The following is a 20152-nucleotide window of genomic DNA, read 5'->3' as shown; positions in this document are numbered from 1 at the left end:
AATCTCAAACATGAAAATTCATAAAAATTTCTAAATAAAATTTCTGACGAATCGAATATATTATATATGTTATATACATTATATTTCCGAACTATCTATATATATTGCCAAAAATACAATATTTAGTTCACATAAATTTGAAAATTGTAAATGCTACATGTACTTTAAATTCAATCATTTTTATCCCCAATTAGTTAAATCCTTTCGTTCTATATAGCGATCGATAATAATTTCAGAATATCAGCAATAATATTAAAAAATAATAAAGATAATCCTATATGCAGTAATGTTTCCATCTCAAACGGTAATAATTTTGGAGCAATCCACGTGCATTGCAAAAATATAATTCCATTTCGCGTAACGTCGAAACAATAGACGTTGCCCTCGCTGGAACAGAATATCAACACTCGTTTTTCAATAAAGTTCTCCCTCGATAGACAAAACTTCCATTCTAAGCAGCAGACGATAATCGGAGCCGGGTGGGGACGCAGCAGGATCTGATTGGGAACGTGAGACCGGTCAGGCCACAAACCCCTTGTTCTAAGATAAGAGAAGACATTGAAAGAACGATCACCGCTCTGAACAATGTCTTGACCACTCGGAAAAGGGGTCGTCAAAACAAAGCTAAGGTCCTGACCCCGATTCTAAATAAAACACCGCAACCGCACACCTACCAACTCCTTCGATTACCTCGTTTGGTGGATTGCAAACCCTTTAGGAAACTTTCCCACGTTCACTTAATTTGAGACTGAGAGGTAATCGAGTTCGGCAATAAGGTAATCTCAGAAAATCTACTCTGATTTTAAGGTATCGGCGTTTCTTTTGAACTTTCCCTTCTTAATTTCATACTTTTGGAATTATTGATATTTTGATTACAAGAGTTTTAATCCCTCAGCACTCGCAACCATTTTTTGAGCATTAGTACATGCACATGAAAAGTAATTGAGCGCACCAATAAGGTAATCTGCGTAAAAAGGAGATTGAGAAAGGCTATTCTGTTTTAAGATCGGCGCTTTTTAAATGTTTGAACTTTCGCTTCATAATTTCTTATTTTCAGAATTACTGATATTTCGATTACAGAGTTTTAACGTTCAGCACACGCATCCCGTTTTTTAAACATTAGCACATGCGCAAGGTCATTTTCACCCCATATTGCCAGGTGCTTATTCCTTATCTTATTGGCTATTTGTATGTAAAAAAGGTGGTCTGAATATATGAATTTTTTTTCATGCAAATATATTCTATTTAAGACAAAAACGCGATTTTTAATAAGAAAAACCAAAAATGAGCTTAGCCCCCTTTTGCCATATCTTTTCTGCATTCATCATCTTCCCCATTTCCTTTCACAGCAAACTTGCTATTTTTAAAGTAAATAGATTTTTTTTTTTTTTTTTTGCATAAAAATAAGGAAAGAATAAGAGCATCTATATTTTACACATAGTTTACATTTGAATTAAAAAATGCTTAAACATAAAAACAATTCACAATTTAATTTCACAATGACTGTTAATCATTTCATATTTTCATTTTTTTGGCATTTGAAAAGTCGAAATAGTAATCTTTCATTTACATTGAAGTGAAAATTTCATTAAATGTTAACAAAAAATATTAATTTGTATGAAATAAAACAAGCAATCATTTTTACATGTATAACATAAATTTATTTATATAATTTTGTAATTTTGTTTCATATATTGCTTAATATAAAACCATTATTCTTCGTTCAACTGTCAACTTAAAGAAATAAATTTTATGAAATTCTAAATGAAAATCATCCCATTCAAAAATTGTAAAATCATAATGCAGTGAAAATCGAAAAATCCATAGAAGAAATCAATAAAAAAAAAATCCGATTGTTAATCCATATACATATTTATTTGATTGAAAAAACTGGCACCGCATAGACGAAAATCCAATTTTCGTTTTTTGACTTTTAGTTAAGGAATTTCAGATATTAGAAATAATTTCTAAAAATATTTTTTTTCGAACAGTTTACCAAACAAAGTTCATCCTATCTCAAGCAAATGCGGAAATTTCTCATTTCACTTCTTTTTTTTAGAGCAATCGTTACAGCCGCTTGAGCACCGATCACCTCTTTTGTAACAGATGACAGTGACTGAGTGTGATCGCAGAATGTTCGAAAATAGTCGGTGGTTCGCGTGCCGGATTTTATCTCCAGAGATCAGCATGTCTGGAGGAAAATGTTCATGGGAAAAGGATTCACTTAGTCGTAAATCCAACAGCAGTGGAAAGGCTATTTCTGTTTGTTAGGCGAACGTTGTACGTAAAGGAAAATTTTGGATTGTCATAGATTAAATTTTCCACACAAGTTTTAACCCAACTCAGAGAAGGGACGTATTCGTACCTCTACTATATTTTTATCTGTCTACAAATAATTTTGCATACTTTCATAATTAAATATTCAAATGTTTTATCTAGCTACTTTCACGAGCTACTGGTTCACCGATAATATTGATTATGTTTAAGTTAAAATTAAATCTCCCATACATATTCTGATGTTCATGAATTTCCATTTGTCTAATGAAGTCGAATTTACACTATCATATTTCGATCAAGTGTTTGAATTATCTATTTTAAATTGTATGCACTTTTTAGTAATAACATAATTCCGCTTTTACTTTCTGTGACAAAGATACCACAAAGACGCTTTGTGTTAAACGGGTGAAATTTGGTATACGATCTTTACACCAAATTTGCAGACTTCTGTCAAATTTTGATTAAAATCTGTTTAGAGGAAGTTTTTCTATCGACTGTTCGAATGTAAGTTAATACGATGATAACAAAACGAAAGGAACTAGATCGGTAAAATTCGGTACATAGATTTAACTTCTCCAGACTAGACACCAGTCGAATTTTGAGACAAATCCCACAACGGTTGACTGTCTATCGGTCTTCACTTTCAGAAAAACATGTAAACGCTATAATTCAAAAACGCGATGACAAATGTATCAATTTTGGTACGGGATTTTTCGACTACAAGTGCAGTTTTGTGCCAAATTTTTATTTCAATCGGTTGAAAAAAACGTGTATAAAGTACAAATTCGATTTTCGGATTAATGATATGCCAGCGATTAATCGCCAGTAAAACTTGCTAAGGACGACGCGATAGATCCTATAAAAATGCTAAAATAGCGCCAAGAGTTAATACTAATATTTCGCAATTATTGTACGTCAATGCCAACGTAAGGCGTTCTCTGGCATGACAAATTTATTAGAGAATATGCGAGAAAGTTTGGAGGAGACAAATTCCATGTTTAAATTTCTCATGTAAACTGCATAAATAATGAACTGAAGTGTTCATCCTTAGCATTCAAACAAATGAAGAAAATAACATGATTAAAAATCTACTAATAATAAAAATGAATGTGTGTGCTTCTGTTTGTCAGTGTGTATATGTGTATTGGCTTTTTCCAGCCCTAGAACTACCAAACTTAGCACACATGTACTTTGAAGAGTGCGAATGTATATTCAGAAAGGACTCTTAATTTTAATTAATTACAAATTTAGCGAATCTTTCACGTTCTTCCACCATAATTTTTGAAACTATTACAACCGAAAAATAACTTTCAAGTCAACTTGAATTTCAAAAAATTATCTTTCAAATGATGATTCTTGCGTAAATTCCACTAATAAAAAAAATGTTGCTCTGAAATTGAATTTTTTTTTTTCATTATTTCATCAAATATTTAATCGGGTGGTTTTGTAGCAGCTATATCTTTATTTTATTATCTTTGTTTTTTTGCAAGTTTTTCTTTTTAAAAGTGGCAACACTAGTTGCTTGTTGATGGAATAAAAATATGTTGACATGATATAGTTTCGCTTCATTTTAATTTGAAATATAATCTGCATTAATCATTCCGGAAATATAATTCCTTGTAATAACCGATCCTTATGAGCTGTTCATAACTGTGCTACAATTTTATTCCATAACTAAAAGTTAAAGAAGAACTATTCTGTTAAAAATATATGCACTTTGCAAACTAATAAAAAAGTAGTAGTTACAGTACCGAGAAATTTAGAAGAGATGAACCGTACATTTACAATTTTAATAGGGTCTGTGATGTCATGGGACTGGCGTCATTTACAAAGGTTCATATATACATTGAGCAAAGCATATGCGAGATACTTAATATAACACGGCTTTAATGTCTGAAAATTTGAAAGAATTATGGTCATAAAGTTATACTGAAACATTTTAATTGTAATTAAATATAATCAAAATCGTCTGGTATTTAATAAAATGAAGAAAATGGTTTGAATTTCATTGCGACAATTAAATGAAATCAGAACAAAATTAAAAAAAAACTGGGGAAAAAATTTCCACTGCAGTTAAGCAGATATAATTTTTAAAAAAAATTTCTTAAATTTTAAAATCGTTTAAAACATGCTATAATTAGTTTCGGAAGTTATGGCGGGGAAGCGATAATATTTCATTTCATCTTATTTTAAAATAATTAAAGTTCTAATTAACATTTGAAAATAGCTAGGAGATACAGATTCCTGATTCCTGTGTTGGATTTGATAATTCTAGGTTTGCCCCATGAAGTGGTGACACATACAAGCACTTCCTTTTATAAGCATTTATAAATATATATTAGAGAAGATTCTCAGAAAGCCAGAATAATGGACGTGTTGGATTACAGGATGTTCGTTTAAAAAAAACGTCTTTAGTTATTGAAGCTTGTTCATAGCATAAAAAATTATAAAACGTTCTAATTTACAAATAATATTATATATAATATGCCCAAAATTGCATTATTTATAATAAATATGACAAAATACATTTCGATTTCTTATAGCTTACATTTTTTTGGAATGAGATCTGAACTCATTTCAACCTTCTATAAACACCGGTTAATACGAGGAGCAGTATCAAGGCTGTGCCGGATAAGCAAAAGGTGACTATAAATGGGAATTTCGCTAATTCGTAAGTTTTTAATTCGATTTCACCAATATTACAAAGCGTTTTTCTCTTAATACTTAAATTATCATTAATATAAATTTAAAATACTATCTGAGACATATAATTTGTTTTGGCTTAATTCGAACTAAAAACTAAAACGTTGTGAAAAATTATATTCATTTGTAATTGTTTTTGTTAGTTACATGCTTTCACACTTTGTGTTCTCACTGTTCATAAAAGAATATAATCTTTTCAGGCTTTATTTACTCAAGAATTTTATGGCTATTAAATGTATTTAATTAAAGAGTAATGAAACATTTTAAACAAATATTTGCAAACGCTAGATATGAACTTTACTTTTAACTTTAAAGTTACATTCTACAATTCTTATATTCAAAGCTTATTATTTACATATAAAATAAATAAAAATTATTAGAAATTCTTAAATTCTATGCAATAATTATAAAACTGTTAAATAATAAAAATTAATCTTTACTGCCATTCTTAGTTTAAAAATTGTCATGGTGTTTAGCTGTACTCTCATATTTAGATAAAATTCTTTTTAAATAAAGTTTCTACATGAATTCAATTTTTATGTTATTTATATTAAAGTGAAATTGGCAAAAAAACCCCTTTATTTTGTTGTGAAAACAAATTGGTTGAATTTTTATGCCATTTTGAAAATCATCGAAATGAAACCTTCGTTTACTAAAATTTATTTTATTAAGCAAGCGATTAAAAAAAAAAAATACAGATTGTTGCCAAAGTAAATAAAAATCCATCAACTTCTTAAAAAAATCAGTTCTTAAAATCAGCTTTTAAATCAATTCCTAAATAAATAATTTATTATGAAAGCGAAACTTCCTTACTTATTAAAGTTTGAATTAGTTCAATTGAAAATTTAGTTAAGTTTACAACTGATATTAAAGAATGAAATTATTATCAAAAATCCATTAAAAAATAACTTTTATGATTAAATTAAATCCGAAAACGGAATTCTTCCCAGAATTCCTCATTTACTTTTATGATTATGAAAAAAAAATACTTCACTCAGTAAAATTTTACTGCAAACGATAATAAACAATTGTTGACAGGAGTCGTGAAAGTCGTTCAATTTCTGAAAAGAATAGTTAAAAATCTATCAACTTCTTTAAAAAATAAGATTTTTAGCGGAATTCTTAGATAAATTTTGCTATCATTTCTTGCTTATTAAAATCCGAATCAGTTAAATTGAAAATTTAATTTAGTTGCGAATGTTAATAAAGAATGAACTATGAATCGCTGTCGAAAGTCCGTAAAAGATAATTCTTATAATTAAATTAATTCAGAAAACAGAATTCTTAATCATTTTTAATCATCTTATGAAAGAAAAAATATTTCACTTAATAAAATTTAATTTAACAGCAAAAGATAATAAAGAATTGTTTACAGAAGTCGGTGAAAGTCGTTCAACTTCTGAAAGGAATTTGGAATGAACTTCCAGTTCGTGCTTATTTCAAATAGAACATTCTAGTTCATTTTTTTATAACGGTAGTTATTACTTTCTAACACACGACTGAAATGAATTTATGAGTCCAAATATAATAAAAATCACCCCACTCATCCTCAATCACGCTGGGTCTGCGAGAGACAAGCTAACAACATCCTGTAAAATCTTGATAGAACGTAATATGGCATAAAAACAGTAACCCCATTCCGAAACGTTGAGAAACCGTGTTTTGAAACAGTGTTTGTGAAAACGGAAAATAAATTAGTGGAATCGGTCAGTGGAAAAGGAAGTCAGTTGCACGAGATGAGATTTCATTATTGTGTCCCCCCCCGCAAGTTTTCATTCGTTTTATTTCCTCAGAAAATTGTGGAAAAATTGCTACATCGTCAAAAGAGCGATGGTTTCTTTCAGAATAAGTCAACAACAATAACAAAAAGAAACAAGTTTGCAAGAAAGAACTTTTTATTTGTAAAATATTTAATGTAATGATTTTCCCACTGGTAGCTTACAGGATTTAATTGAACATGAAATTAGGCTAATCGTCGATGGACAGACACACTTGGTATCTTCAGAAAATGTGTTTATAAATTATGAATTATTTAACTCATGCTCAAATTCTAAAAGATCCAGCAAATTATATAACTGGTTTTTTTAAAAAAAATGTGTTTTATGTATTGATGGAAATTTAATTATATTTTAATTTAGATGTTTTATATTTATTATAATTAAATTTGTTTACAGTAATATTGCCGGAAGACTTACTTGTTAACTTCAGAAAACCTCGCATTTTAATCGATGCTTTGTTAAACAGACACTGATATTAAATATTATCTATCATATTATATATTATAAATAAAAAAATTAAGCATAAATTATATGTTTTTTTATGTATTGGAACAGAGTTATTGTTTTAAGAATTGAATGTATTGTCTTAATTATTCTTCATGTTAATATTAACTTTTTTCTTTCAGATTTGAAAATTCTGACCGAGTTTTTATTAACTTTTTCAACATACGATACTTATTGTAAAAAACCTTAAGCAAATATTTTTCTATTGTTATAGTATAAAATTCTATTTTCATCAATTTTTGGTGAAATGAGTTTTTTATTTTATTTTTTTAACTATTTATTTTTAATGAATACTTACATGAAGAACATCAAATATATTCTCTGATAAGCTATAATTTAAGTCACATTTTGAAGCAACAGTATATTTTAAAGTGGGCCTGGGAATTTTAAGGCATACATTTCCATCAATTTTTTTGTTATCGTGCATACAAACAGACATACATGATTCTGAAAACGATTTTTTTCCAGACTCTTTAAAATTAAAAACATGAAAATTAATAATATAATAATAAATCAGTGCTTTTTTTTTTTTTTTAAGGATTGCAATGTTTTCCTTTTGCACACTTCACATGAGAGAAAGTAAAACCCTTTCTATTATCTATCACGTGATTTCGTTAATTTTATGTCATTGTCATTGTTGCCGGGACGTTAACCAGAAATAAATTTGTTGATAAAAATCTAGTTGAAAGAAATAACGATTTTGTCACATTCATTTACCAGCCATCTGAGATAATGTTCATTACTATAAATGTTCTGCTTTAATTCCAGGCAAACCAGTCTCTCCGTTTTAAAAATTTCGTCACAGAACAGTGTCTCTTCAAGTTCAAGGTGCGTCGTTAACTCTTTCTCCATCGGAATACAAATTCGCATTCGCTTATTCTGAATTCACGTGCAGCAAGACGCTGTTGTCGTCAGCTTCCACAAATAAAGAGCAGCTGCAGCCTTGATAAAAGTCGAACACATGCTCTGCATTGTGGTTTCATATAAAAAATGGCTCAAAAGAAACATCGAGAAAAATTTACAGTAGCTGATGATGAAAGAAAGAAAATCACGAAAATGTTCTTTTTCTTTTCTTTCCTTTGTGATTGAAAAAATGTTCTTCAATATAGTTTCAAAAAAAAAATTTAAATCACGGATAAATTTTTAAAAGTTTCTTTCATTAATTTTATTTTTTATTAAACTATTTTATTTAATTTAATGATTTTTATTTATTCATCTTTCAAATTTAATTACTTTATTTTATTTACTGATTTTTATTTTTTATTTATTTTTATTTAATCATTTTATTTTATTGACTGATGTTTATGCTTTATGAATTTTTACTTGAATTATTTTTTTTTACTGATTTTTTTATTTTTAATTTATTTTTAATTTAATTGTTTTATTTTATTTACTAATTTTTATCTTTTATTTATTTTTAATTTAATTATTTTATTTTATTTTATTTACGGATTCTTACTTTTTATTATTTATTACTTTATTATTTTATTTAATTACTTTTTATTATTTTTTATTTTATTACTTTATTTAATTACTTTTTATTTTGAAGTTTTATTTATAATAGTTGCTTGAAAGAACTCCACTTTAATTTCTAAGCATCCGTTACTGGAAAGGATGAAAAAAAAACTATAACATTCACATGAAAACAAGAGATTCTTAATCATTTTTTTAATTCTTATCAAATAAAAAAAATCAGGATTGCCTTTTCTAGAACTTTTTCTATATTGACACTTAAGAATGCTTCTTTTAAATAGCAATTCAAAATGATAGTTCCTGTCATATCTGGTTAAAGATTCAAAAAATAATAAATAAAAAGTGTCTAAAATGATCAATTTTCATTGCTTTTTTACTGATACTTTTCTCAAATTTTTTTAGTAAGGGTTTTGTAAAAAATCATGGCTTACGTATTTGACTATACTTCACCAACAGTTAAAAAAAATCTGTATTCGTTATTGGCAATTTGAAGCTGCTTTAAAAACTCTAATATCCTCGGATTTTATTACAAAAATGAAATAAAATTAAAATTCACAGACTTCACCAAAATATTTTTTTACTTTTCTTGCTCTTCATTTAAGAAGGAAAATATTTCTTTTATTTTCTTAAAGAGTTCGATTTCAGTTTTTCAAAAACAAGAAAAGTACTTTTTTCAGAAAAAAGTACTTGAAATTCTCATGGAAAAAATCATTTTTAAAATATGTCCTCAATAAAATAAATAAATAAAAATAAAAATGACATAAATGAAATACTAAAAATGTATATAAAAAAATTCCAACTCGATGATTAAAATCCAAAAGTAAGTAATTTAAATTCAGTTTTTCACTGACAATAATAAGAAAAAAAACGTAGCCTGTTTTGTTTCATAGCCTGATCTATACTTTGATATTTGCTAATCATTTTAATTAATCAATAAAGCGAATCTTTGCTTTGTTTATAAAATTCGAAATTCACAAATATGAATTAGACCTTTCAGATATATACTGTAAAGAAAGAATACTTATATTAAAATCTGATTATTAAAAAAGTAATTTCATAAAAAATGCATTAGGAATAAAATATGCGTTCCAATTTATTTATTTTTATTTTAGAAATCGTTTTCAAAAAGAAAAAAATTGTCCCAAATTATGCTAAGATCCATTTAAGCCATTTCATTCCTGATAAACGAGTTTATTTTTTAAAATCAGAAAAAAAAGAAAGGAAAGAATTTGGAGTAATATTTTGCAACTTTAGATATCTGCATTTTGATAATCGCCAGTTTATTAACAGTAGTACATTATTCCTAAGCAATCATGGAAACCTGTCCAAAACAATTCGAACATAAAAAACTATTCATTTTTTAGAAGGCCATTTCTTTATAATCAAAACATTGGGATAAATCGTATAATAATTGAGTTTCTGAGTTATCTTAAGAACAGATAACTATCGAAGAAAAAGCAATAAATAAAAATAAATTAATTTAAAACGACGATGATGTTTGAATCAAAAATATGTCATTAGAAGTTAATATCCTATATCTTTTTTATTTATTATTTATTTTAAAATTCCTTCGTACCTTCTTTTGTTTATCCATTAATTTTAAATAACAAATTGGCGAATTCCACAGAAGCAGAACAATAGATTCACTTATTCTCAAATAAATAATATATTTCTAAAAGATTTTTTGATTTCTTTATCTATTAAACATCTTCGATTTTGATAATTACATTCGTGAAATGGAAAACCCGTTAATCTTGTTATGTAGAAGTTTTTCCTCTTATGATTCTTGTTAAATTCTGAAATAATCATTTTCTTTTTCTTTTTTTCTTCTTTTTTAAAAAAATATTTTGGTCGTTTGTTATTATCAAATTTGATTATATTATGCATGTAATACAATTTTTAGGAACAGATTGCATTTTTTTTGGTGTTCCTAATTATCAATACTCATTTTTCCGAAAAAGAATTGGTACAATCAAATTTTGCCTAAATAATCTTTTGCATGGAGGATAGTTAAAAAAATTACATGATTTTTAATAATCAGTATTATCCATTAGTAAAAAAAAATCGGTGTCTTATGCAAAATCACATAGGATTTAAATGTAGTACTTTCAGCCTCTTATCATGCGGAATACCTCAATTTAGATGTCATGCTAAAAATTGAAGTATGCAGGGAGATGGCATTTAATGACTCGAATGCGTTTATATGGGGAACGAATAGCACTTCTAAGCATTTTGATCGAACTTGACTTATTTCATATTTGAAAGTTAAAATTTTGCAAATTTCTTTTTTCTAAGTTTTGATACTTTCAATGGCAAATCGACTGGACTGTAAAATTCAAGTTGGGATATAACATGAAATTTGTTTCATCAATTTCTTTTTCTAATAACTTTTAGTTAACAAAGAAATTTATAATAATTAACAAATTTTTAAATCCAAAAATTTGCTGCTGTTTCGATATTTTTGTTTACAAACTGGGGTTGGTTTGAGTATAATTTCTTTACAGGCCTAATCTTTAGTTCATTATATTCCATAATTTTACAGAATTTTCTGAAAATCTTTAGGATATCTCAGGATGATAGAAAATAGTATAGACATGTCTACAAAAATTTATAAAATTTTATGAAAAGTTTAAGATTGCTTCAAAAAGTTACAGTGGCGGATTTAATCGTTTCGCAGTGCATATTCTTGGAATAGTTGGCCAATGCAATTCATGTTTCAAGACATTTTTAACTTAATTAATCAAATGTTAATTAAGTCAAAAAATTTATTTTAATTTAATTTTTGAAAAATTAATTATAATTATTAATAATTATGTGTATTAGTATTTTATTAATCATTATTTAGATGTCAGTTTTTCTTATTTATAATTAGCAGATTATAATTATTATATTAAATTCAAAAAAAATAATAAACTTCAGAGAAATATAAAGTTAGAACATTATTTTAACGTTAAGTGGAATACAGTATAACTAATTAATTCACAAATAATAAATAAGTAATAATATTTTATTTAATAATTTAATGTATTCTGATATTTTGTAATTCATAGAATATGTTTATTTATGCAGCAACTTGGAAATAGCATTGTTTTAATTGATCAGCCCTCGACCCTTCCTCAATTCAGCGGTTTAAGGCGGCAAGTAGCCTAATCTGCCTAAACGGAAATTCGCCTCCAAAAGGCAATAATGTTAAGAAATATTTGAACTTAATCTAAAATATAATAGAAATTTTTCAAATTCTAAAAATGTATCGAATGCAACGATATACGAAGATATTCTAAAATATTATGAGATTTGCCAGAATCAAAATTATTGTAAGTTTTACAGTTTTCACTCCACCTGTTTTTATGGTTTTAACAGCAGAGGTATAACATTGAGTTGAAAATTAGAATGTCTAAACCTAACCTCACAGTATTTTTGCTCGATTAGTAAATAATAATATTTCAAATACAGTGGCTCCCAAAAGTGTTCGTACACTAAAGAAATTTGCAGAAATTGTGTTCTATATTTCTTAATAAAGCCTTTTATTAGTTGGCTTATTTTAATTAGCATCTTTAAATAGTTCTTAATAAAACTGAACAAATATTTTTATAAAAAATCAAGTAGTATTGTTCTAAAAAATAAATAAATAAAAAATGCCACAAAATTAGAACACAAAAGTCTTCGTACATCCAAACATTATTTATTTAAATTCATCATAAAAATATCTTTTGCGGCTTATTTTTCTTCTAATTGAAAAATACACTAAAATCGTTTGATTTCAGTATTTAATATCACAATTATTTATTCTATTTACTTTATTCTTAGATATGACGCGCATTCGTAAAGAAACGAGTTTAGACGTACGAAAATTAATTATATTTCGAGGCATTGCAACTATAACTAATCTACCTCATTCAACGGTGCAAAGCATGATAAAACGTTACAGAGAGGGAAAAAGGATTACAAACAAGCCTCGTAATGGTCGCCCTCAAATTCTGTCAGCTAGAAGTCAAAGAAATATTGTGAGTAAATTTCTAAAAAATCCACATCTAAGTGCAATAAAGTTTACTTCACAATATAATGAATCAAATGGAACTTCTATTTCCTGTGAAACTATTCGTAGAATTCTTCGGAATGTTGGTATACATGGCCGCTTTGCACAAAGAAAATTCTTTGTAAGTCAGAAGAACAGAATTGCTAGGCTTAAATTTGTCAAATCTATGATAAACCAGCCAGAGAGCTATTGGAATCGTGTCTTATTTACAGATAAAAGTAAGTTTAACATCTTTGGGTCGGATGGGAGAATCATTGTATGGAGAGAAAAAAACGAAGAACTTAATCCCAAGAATTTAGTTGGAACAGTAAAACATGGCGGTGGAGGTATCATGGTTTGGGGGTGTATGTCAGTAGCTGGAGTAGGCAATTTAGTATTCATTGATGGTATAATGGATCATAGAGTATATATAAATATTCTCAATAATAATTTAAAAGTGTCAGCATAAAAATTGAGCATTTTAAACAACTTTGTGTATTACCAAGACAACGATCCTAAGCACACGGCCATGAATGTTCGTCTTTTTTGTCTCTATCATTGCCCTCAAACCCTAAAACACCAGCTCAATCACCGGATTTAAACCCTATAGAACATATTTGGAAAGAATTAGAGGTGCGAATAAGAAGTCACAACATTAAATCGAAAATTCAACTGAAAGCAGTAATGATCGAAGAATGGAACAAGATCGGTGCAGAAGTAACCGACCGTTTAGTTAAATCTATGCCCAAACGTTTAAAAGCTGTTATAAAGAATAAAGGATATCCTACTAAATACTAAACATTTAGAAAAATTTAGAAAATTTCATATTTAGTGATGTTTTTTTAAAGTGTATGATCACTTTTGTGTCCTATTTTTGTGCAATTTTATTTATTGTCATTTTTAAAAAAATAATTTGCATCGTAATTAAAATTTATTCTTCACTGCTTTATTAAGAACTGTAAAAATATGCTATGAAAAAATTTTCATGTAAAAATAAGAATATATCATGGTAAATAATGAGGTTTTTAATTGATTCTTGTTGGTGTACGAATACTTTTGGGAGCCACTGTAGTTGCAATTCATCTTGCAGTTTAGAAAACGATATGAAAAAAAAACATTCCTATAAATAGCTTTCATTTATAATAAGTGCGTAATGAATACGAAAAACATACAAATTCGATAAAAAAAAAAACCCAAAATTTTATATTAATTTTTAATTAATAAACATCTTTTGGTATTTATTGTTATTCATATTAAAAACATAGTAAATACAAAAAAAGGGGCAAAATCGATAAAAATTGTGAATTTTATTTGAACTATTTATTATCACAAAGACAAAAAGAAATCGTTTGGGATTTGTTATCGTTTCTATTAAGAATATAGCAAATTCAAGAAGAGAGAGAGAAAAAAAAGCCGTGCAAATAAAATAAAAACTTTGAATTTTTATTTAAATCTTTTTTAACAAACAAATAAAAAGAAATCGTTTGGATTTTTTACTAATATTTGTACTCATTCGTTCAGTAAAATTAATTTTGATTAATAATGTGATTGCTTTATAGACATTAGAAGTTCATTTTTGAAATTTTTAAAAAATGATATTGAAATCGTTGTCTACATTTTAAAATATTCCATGAGTTTCAAATTTTTAGTTTCATCTTTGAAATATATCTTCGTTGTTGCGGTATATAGATATATTAATAGAATTCTTCATAAATTTTATTTCTTTTATTATGGGCCTTGTACATTATTGTTGCAATGATTTTTAAGTAGCTAAAAGAAAAATCAAATACTATTTCATATGAAATAAAAATGTTAATTTAAATATTGCTGAATATACAAAACATTAAGAAATATTAAAGCTTTTTTTTTCGAAAAAATTTCGAAAAATAGTCATCATCTTGGAGCTTTATTATATTTATTCATTTCTTATAAAAATAGAAAAAATGTAAAATTAACAAATAATTTTGCTGACATTTTTTTTAGCATAAGAGTATTTCGAATATCATAACATTCGTAACGAAAATTTCAGATTAGCAATATATTTAATTTTTTTTTCTTTGGAAGTTGGAAATGCACACCTGGAGCAAACTTTTAAATTTTACATTATTAAAACTAAAGCAAAATTTTGGAGTTTTTCAGTAATGACTTTCAAAAATATTATACTGAAATATAAATTTTGTATGATATTAAAATTTTAAAAATTATCTTTTTAATAATAAAAATTTTTGATAAATAATTTTCTTCGATTTTTTTCTTAATTTAAAAATTATACTAAACGTATTATTCAACAATATATTTCATTGTTGAAGTGGAACTCAAATCGTTTATATCGTTGTTTCTAATATTCAACTTTGACATGAAGAATCGATTCATTTTTTTCAGAAATTTTGAGAAAATTTCAGAATTTGCCACATATTTTTAAGGAATATTTTGAAATTTTGTCATATTTGCAATTAATATTTAATTTCAAAATCAAGGAATTGTGAATTGTTTTTTAAATATAGCCCATTTTTAAACATTGCTCTTCTCTGTGATATAATTAGATGAATAAAAAACACACAGAAAATTAGAGGAATGCATAGTAGAACGAATAAATGGTAAAAAACTTTTAAAATAATTTCAGTTATATGTCTACATTAAAATTGAAGTTAAAAAATATTTTATTGAGGAAATCATTAAGACTGAGTTACACAAACTTTTAAAATCTTTAATAGCCATTAATCTCTGTAAACCAACAGATTGCCAAAGGGGGTTAGTGGAAAATAAAAAGAGCATCTCACCTTTTTTATTAGATACCAAATATTCCTTAGAATGAAACAAAGAATCACATCTATGACACCGAATCACAGTTTCACACCAAAAAGTTGCTACAAATCACAGTGATTCTGCAATATCTAAAATCCAGTGTGGGATAGTATTTCCCCATAGTCCATCCTATGCAACGTCCTTGACTCTAACTATTCTCTCCTCTACTGAAAAGACCACCGCTGCCTGTTCGATTTATTTTCATTTTTTTTCGCTCGAATAAAAGGAAGATAGTCGGCATCGACCTACATGCCGACCTCCAAAGTGGGACGATTTTGACTACGTGCCGGTTTAAGGTGAAAGTTTGTTGACCGAGTTCGGCAACATTTGTTTGGGATTTTTTTTACTCTTCGAGCGGCCTTGGGTGACGCCTGGATGATCCAGAAATAGAATTGGTTCCGGGTTCGATATTATTCCAAAAACATTGGAGTTCCAATTAAGGAAAATGTTCTCAAGAGAAGCCGATGAGATCGTTTTGTTCGCTAAAACTGGGGAAATAAGGCATACCGCCAGATATAATTTCTAAAAAAATTGCGTTGTTCACAAAAGTAGTTCTTGGTGTGCGAACATTATTTGGTCAGCACTAAGACGCCAACCCATTTTTTTTTTTTTTTTTAAAATATGCTTAAATAATTATAAAAATGACTGGTAAAGTAGAAGATGAAAAATTTCGAACCTGAAGGGATTGCAATAAAAATTCGATTTATCTATGTATTTGAATTAAAAATCATCACAATAAGATTAATATTTTTAATTTTTAATGGTTTTAAGGTATGTGGCTATTCTCTGGATGCATTTTTTTAAAACCCTCTATTATAGTTATATTTTTTAAATATTTTGCAGTAAAAGGATTAGAGGAAAAGGTATGAAACCAAAGTATGCTAGTTAAATGAAAATGTTTTCTAAAGTTTAAAAAAAGCTACTTTTGGTGGGATTTATTTTTTATTTATTTATTTTGTTAAAATAGAGGTATAAAGCAAAAAGTTTTTAGTTTAGAGGTTTATCAAATGACACTTTAGAGATAGCTTGACACTTTAGAGATAGTATTAGAAATATATTGCCTAGATCCTGAAGTAAAAAAAAAAAAAAAATCTGTATTTCTGTCATTTCGTTAAATATTTGTATTCAACTTATAAATGATACGAAATTTTCAATTGTTTTCGCATTGTGAAGCACTAAAACAACAGTAGAATATTTCTAAATGAATAGATTACTGATCCTCTGGTTTAGGAACTGAGGAACATACTTAGAAACTATACAAAATTTGAACAAAAAATTTGCTTTAGAATTAATATTCGCAAGAAAATTTTTATCAAAGATTCGAATTTCGAAAAATAGTTTTTAAAGATGTAAAATAGCTTTAAAACGTATGTAAATACAAATATAAAAATTAGTGTAACTTTCCAAAAATGGAGTTAGAAACAAAATCGAAAGGGTCTTATATAGAAAACTGCTCAAACAATAATAATATTAAATAAGGATCAAAATATTAACATACAACCAGGTACGGATTAAGCGAATCTTGGGACCCATTTTTCTCATTTAAACACTCAATTTTTATGTATAAATATGTAAGAAGCATCAAATATCAAATTTTGACATAGAGAAACGCTTACCTACTGATTGCAGATAACTTTCTAAAATGTTGGTTTCAATATATTGCGTACGAAAAAATACGGAAATGAAATTTAAAAGAAATTTTTAGCGAAATAGTGAAAAAAAAAAAAAAAAAAGGACAAAACGTTTCTTAATGTTTGGAGCTAGAGTTCAAATCATTTAAAAAATTTTCCTTCCTTGTATATTTAGTATAGAGAAAATATAATAATCGTCAAAAAATTCTTAACTCGAGATTTTGACGAATCTGAGTCTGTCTGTGACGATGATAACTCCAAAACTCTTTGAGCAAGATGAATTAAATTTAGTATATGATCTTTATATCGCATTTGTAGATTTCTGTCAAATTTGGAGGTAAATCCGATGATCTGTCTATCTGACTGTTCGAATGTAAGTTAACACGAAAACTACAAGAAGAGAGCTGAATGGATAAGATTCGGTACACAGATTTAACATCTATAGAATGGACACCTGTCAAATAATGAGCCAATCCAAATACGGGTTGACTGTCTGTTAGTCGGTACTTTCAGAAATAAGTAAACGAGATAATTCAAAAAGCATAATAAATATATCACATCTGGCGTAATAATTTGTGTCAACAAGTGCATTTTTGAATCCAAACTGTTATTTTAATTGGTTCAGAAAAACCTGCCTAAAACAGAAATTCCATCTTTGGATATTATTAATGCATGCTGTTGATTAATCGCCAAATAACTCGCCAAGTATGTCACGATAGATTCAGTAAAAATGCTAAATTCACCCCAAAAGTTGATATTTCGTAACTATTGTACGCCAGTGCCATGTAAAGCATTCTATGGCATGCCAAATTTATTAGAATATACCAGATTGTTTTGGGGCGACCACACCCGCTGGGTTTTATATTCTAAAGCTATGGAATCGGTAACTGCTTATAATTTTTTTAAATTATACTTAAAATTTTCATAGAGGCATGTTTGAAGTAAAAATAGTCGTTTGAGTTAAATGTGAAGAATAAAATAATGTGCAGAAAACAAATTTGCATTTAAGAAATAAGGAGAAAAAAAAACTCCAAGAACTTGAAATGAATACTTCTATGGGAAGTTTGGTTCCAAATATTTAAGATGAAGAGCAATCGCCCTAGAAAAAGAAATCACCATTTCCGCCCCGGTGAAAAGTTGCTCACACATGAAATTGGTTCGTTTTCAACCGAAACATAATTGCAAACTCTAATTATTTTGGATAATTGATGCTCAGCGTGGAGTAGGAAGGACTTTGACTCATTGGGATAATCAGCTCTTTGGAAGATAACGTTGGAGGATGTTAAAGTCCTTCATAATCTTGCTTGAAAATGCATGCCTTCTTTTGTCGTTCTATAAATGCAAGAAAATTACATTTTAATAAGGACTAATACTCTGACGTGAATCCTTTTGCACTTTTTTGTCTTCTGTATATGAATTTTCCCTAAAAAATTATAATTCTCTAGAAATTCTAGAAAATTATAATTCTCTAGAATTCTCAAACTCATAATTTCGAAGAATCTATACGTTTCCATAAGCCCGAAAAATATAAATGTTGGACGAAATATTGCGATGATGAATTTGATCATAGCGATGTTTCGTTTAACATGAATCGTTATTTCTCTATATATCGTGATTTTATTATATATGTAACATTATTTTGTTTGCAGCAGAAGGCAGGTTTGAAGACATAGACGAGACGTTGTATTTTTAATTTCGTTTTATTCTTTCTCTGCCACCATCCAGGAAAGCATAATTATTTACAAGAAGACGCAGCTTGACACAAAAGCAGAAGTAAGAAAAAAGGGCAAAGAGAGCGCGAACCAAACGATCACTCGTCTTATATAAAATAGGATTTCCGGCCACGTGCCAATGGAATACATGTGCTGACCTTTGACAAGGGCAACGGAAGGATCACCTTCATTTGATACGTAATACTGATGGCGCATTATTTTTACAGAGGAATTAATTAAACCGAAAGTGGAATTGTATATATATATATATATATATATATATATATATATACTTTAGATCTATAAAGGAATAATAATGTGACGAAAAAGAATGTTCATTATTAAATGTTCAAAATGTTGAAATTTATTATTCCTAAAACACATCTCTCTTTTTTTAAATCATGTCAGAAAATTATACCAATCGTTTTGAATGTTAAATGCATTCATAATGCTTTTATTTCTATTTTCATCATTTTTTTAACATCATTTCTTTGATTTTACAATATATATTTCAAATCAATACAGAAATGTTAACATAAATTTGACGAAAAAGTGTTCATTATTGAATGCTTAAAATGATGAAAATTACTCTTGATTCTTAAAATCTCTCTCTCTCTCTTTTTTTATAATTGCGTAAACAAAATATACAAATCGTTTTAAATGTCAAATGCATGCATAATGTTTTTATTTCTACTTTCATCATTTTTTTAACATCATTTCTTTGATTTTACAATATATATTTCAAATCAATACATAAATGTTAACATAAATTTGACGAAAAAGTGTTCATTATTGAATGCTTAAAATGATGAAAATTACTCTGATTCTTAAAATCTCTCTCTCTCTCTCTTTTTTTATAATTGCGTAAACAAAATATACCAATCGTTTTGAATGTTAAATGCATTCATAATGTTTTTATTTCTACTTTCATCATTTTTTTAACATCATTTCTTTGATTTTACAATATATATTTCAAATCAATACAGAAATGTTAACATAAATTTGACGAAAAAGTGTTCATTATTGAATGCTTAAAATGATGAAAATTACTCTGATTCTTAAAATCTCTCTCTCTCTCTCTTTTTTTTATAATTGCGTAAACAAAATATACAAATCGTTTTGAATGTTAAATGCATTCATAATGCTTTTATTTCTACTTTCATCATTTCTGTTAACATCATTCCTTTGCTTTTATACTATATATTTCAGATCTATAAGAAAATGTTACCATGAATATAACGAAAAATTGTTCAT

The 20152-nt window shown here is 27.4% G+C and overlaps 1 protein-coding gene across 2 annotated transcripts in view; it reads right to left on the bottom strand.

Moving 5' to 3' along the window:
• LOC129957590 (prolyl 4-hydroxylase subunit alpha-2-like) overlaps positions 1–20152 on the bottom strand; it is a 117160-nt gene that overhangs the window by 42384 nt on the left and 54624 nt on the right. The window contains exon 1 of one of the 2 annotated variants that reach the window (XM_056070004.1): positions 15531–15723. The exons of the other annotated variant lie outside the window; for it this stretch is intronic. The gene's annotated coding sequence lies outside the window, so the exon portion shown is untranslated. Of the gene's footprint in view, positions 1–15530; positions 15724–20152 lie in introns of those variants that run through there. 2 annotated transcript variants of the gene reach the window in all.

Source organism: Argiope bruennichi, chromosome 11 (assembly GCF_947563725.1).
Source record: "Argiope bruennichi chromosome 11, qqArgBrue1.1, whole genome shotgun sequence".
Lineage (NCBI taxonomy): Eukaryota > Metazoa > Arthropoda > Arachnida > Araneae > Araneidae > Argiope > Argiope bruennichi.
This window is presented reverse-complemented; position numbering and strand designations above follow the sequence as displayed.